Raw genomic sequence first — 3,890 nt, forward strand, 5'->3', positions numbered from 1 at the left:
CAATATCCAACTATCTCTTTACAGCACCACCATCATAGCCAGTCATTCACTTGAAGGATTTTTCTTTCTCTAACAGTTCTTCTTCTACATACTTTGTAGGATTGAGGAGAAGACTATCTGGGCCCCAGTGTTTTTTATTTTCCTCTCTAGAGCTTCGAAGTCTGATGTTAAATCAGCAAAACTTCTCATGGCAGTGTTGTTAGTTCCCACATGGAAGAGAAGGAAGGGGTACTTGTCAGTGGGTCGTATGAGTTGTGTGAACCTGCTGGTTATATCTTTAACCTTGGTGCCAGGGAGACAGAAAAGTTGGGAATTATCTGGGTCATCACAACATACATATTTTTTCCATTCCATGAAAGAGGAAATCTCCCACAACTAGCACTCTTCTCCTTTTGTGGCAAATTTTGCTATCCTTTTCCTTGTTTGAGTGGCCTTTTGTCTCTGAAAAAGAATTATTCATTGTGTTGTGTAGTTCTTTTACACACGTCTCTTCCTCAAGCAACTCAAAGCAGTTTGAGAGTTCCATGGGTGCAGAGTGTTTTCTAGGTCTTCTGTGTCTGTCACCCTGTTCCAGTGAGTTTCCTCATTGTCCCTTCTCTCAGGGTTCTCTTCTGCTGCCTCAGCTTGCTGTTGCTGTTCTTCCTTCTGGACTATACTTACATGTTGCAACTCCTCCATGCTGTCCAGAAACTCTTCATTTTCTTTTGTCCAGAGGGTGGACACTCGCTGCTCCAGTGCTCTCACTTTTTCCTGCAATAGGGGTACGAGTGTGTAGCAGCTGCAGTTGTTGCAGGCCACCACTGTGGAGTCTTCTTGGTGCATTGCTCACGCCACCATGTGCAGTGGGGGATTTAAGGTGAAAATAAGGAAGAGATGTTGCCTTATGCAATTCCCACTGGTTTAGATCCCTGTGTGGAAGACATTCCTGATTATCTGTGTTCCTTTTGTGTTCTGAGCAGGAAAAACCAAGACAAGTTCTATTAAAAAGAAAAGAAGATATTGTTGTTTTTATTAATTGGATTTAATTCATTTCATGTCACAATGAATCCAGTGGAAATGGAAATGAGAATTGTTCCTGCAAGTAACTGTAGCCTGCCCAGTCTAGACAGGGGAAAGAATTATTCTATTAATATGCAAAATCCCAGTAAAGTTCAGTCTCCTTTCATGTGAAGCTTGATTTAGTGCATGTAACTTCTTTATGCAGCATTATTTCAGTTTTAGTGACCCAGCTGGCACAGGTATGGGCCGCAGTTTGGCAGTTATGGGCCGCGGATCAGCGGTGGCTGTGACGCGAGCAACACATGCAGCTCCGGAGCTGCGGGTCACCAACCCCTGGTCTAAGGGAAGAAAGGATGCAGAGAGGGAACAAAAATCAAGATAAGAGACTGAGCAAATATCACATGACTGCCCCTTATAGTAGATTGTCCTATCATGCAAATCCCATGTATTTCCTACAGAGTCGATTTTCTGTGGACAGCAAGTCACACTGAAAAGCCATGGGTTGTTCTACTAGTTGTTGTACCCGTAATGGGTTGTCATGTCATCTCAACCTGGACAACTGATTCTATTATGAGTAGTGTGAATCAGCTACCAAAACCCCTTGCTATTTTTTGCTAAGCTTGCCCACCCACCCACCAGTGACAGCTGCCCCACAGGTACTTATCTAACACTGGGAACTGCTCATGTTCCTCACCAAAATTATGAACTCTTCCTGGGTTTTTATAGCTTTTTGCCCTTTACTCTTTGTTTCTTTGGGAGATCATGAAAGTCAGCTTGACACTTTTTTATTTGCCTGACAACTGGCCTTTTGACAGCTGTAAAGAGAAAACAAAGATAGCCCTAATATGGAACCTCTTTGGGGAAATGTCCAGTTTTGGTGCCTGCTTCACTTTGGCCAGCTGAGGCTTCAAATTTCTGGACTTGTGGAACTGTACACTGCAGATTTCTGTGTGCAACATTTCAGTGCAGATTGTGTATGTAATTATTGTTTTTATATTTTACCAGCCACAGCCAAGTTGGCTAAGTTAAAAGGTCTATCAGGAGCTGTCAAAATGGGGTTTATAAAAACTTGCTGGCAATCCAACTTTTGCAAGTTCTGAAAGAGTAAACATCATATATTTATCAATACACATTTAATAATGTATATTGCTTTAACTGTTTTATAACTTGTTTCATTGTTATGATTGTGAATTGAAACAGTCTATACATTATTATTAATAATAATAATGAAAAGCTGTGGCAAGCCAAAAATAGCTTGCAATAATAGCAGCAAAGGGGGAGACAAGTTGGTCCTGTCTGTGATTCCTACCGAAGTACTAGAGGAGGAGGAAGAGGGAGAGTAATTCACAGAGTCTAATCATCCATAAGGCACACTGTGGGTTGTTCACAGAACATCCAATCCACTGTGACTTGTGGCTAAGATAGCTTCAAAAGCTGTGCCAATGGAACCAAAAAGTCAATAGGGGATGGCCTCAGGCAGGGGAGGGCAGACTTGTGGGATAAACCATGCATGCATGCATGCATTTTCCATGTCTCTCTATAGCCAAAATTCTCAAGATAATAAAGGAAAAAACATTCAATATTAAAAAATTAGAAGTATCATTTCAAAAGCTGCAACTAAAAGGAGAATTCAAAAGATAAATGGTTGAGTAGCTAAAACATATTTATTTGCTTAAAATATGTATATCCCGTCCTATATGCAATAAGTCTCAGGACGGTTAACATGAACCAAAACATGAATCAATAAACAAAACAATTAACAACAATTAAGAATGTGCATGAAACCAACAGAAACATATTACCAGTAAGAACAAAAACAAAATGTGACGGTGAGTAATTAAAAGTCAATTAAAATTCCTAGTTCTTAAAATGGCGAGCAAATAAAAAGGTTTTCACCTGGTGCTGAAAGGAATATAAAGTCAAGTTGGCAAGGTTTCCATCATATCTTGATGCAAGGTGGAGATAAAAGGCAGAGTTACTGGGACCACATCCTCTGCCCTGATGGCGTATATGTCTTGTTCTGTATCTGTATGTTGCTGGATATCCATCCTGAGGGAGGATGACATACAGACCAGCATTTTGGAGAAGTATCCCATGATCTTGCCGGGCGATCCCAGGCCTTGAACTGAAACCAGAAGGTTAGGGATGTGGAGGCTTGTTCTGAGTCCTCTGAATCAGACTCTGTGTAGTAGGCGGGACTCGAAGATGGAGAATCTCTATTCTCTCTTCTGTGCTGGAGAATCTCCCAGGCAGGTGGCGGCAGTTGCTGAGGTCATTGGAGCCTCTTGAGACTTTGGTGGTACATGTGGAAAAGGTCACCTTTGGAATGTTGATGGTGGTGGGCACAGATATCTATCTATAGGGTGGATAGTACACCCACAAATATCCAGGCTCATATTGTCCAGGTCTGAATCCTACATATGGAGGTGGCATCCAGTATCAGCTCTGGTCCCAATGAGGTGGCTTGGTTTTGAAGGGCAGCAGCTGCTGGATCGATCCTGGTGAGGCATCCGGGGAGAAGTGCCCATAGAGTCAGAGTGGGAAGATGTATTGGTTCGTGGTGCTAATGGACAAATTGCACTGAATGTTTGGAGGGGACTCGGGAGTGGATGGGCGACTCTCGGATTTCTCCCTTTGATATCAATGTCCACACATTTGATTTCGGAGCCTGAGACTCAACTGGGCTGAATCGAGGTCTCGGAGATGGCCATGGAGGAGAGCTTGGTACGTGACGTGGAGATGGTTGTGGGGTTGTGCGGATTGACAGCAGATGAACTGAAGGCTCGCTCAGTACCGAGGCACTCGATGGCATGAGAAAAGGAAATGGCAGGTCTTTCTGAGCCACATGAGAATGCTTCTTGTGCTTTCTCTTGGGCTTGTCCTTCTTGGGA

The sequence above is a fragment of the Varanus komodoensis genome, unplaced genomic scaffold (genome assembly GCF_004798865.1).
Source record: "Varanus komodoensis strain SLA01 unplaced genomic scaffold, ASM479886v1 scaffold20_1, whole genome shotgun sequence".
In the NCBI taxonomy this organism is placed as follows: domain Eukaryota; kingdom Metazoa; phylum Chordata; class Lepidosauria; order Squamata; family Varanidae; genus Varanus; species Varanus komodoensis.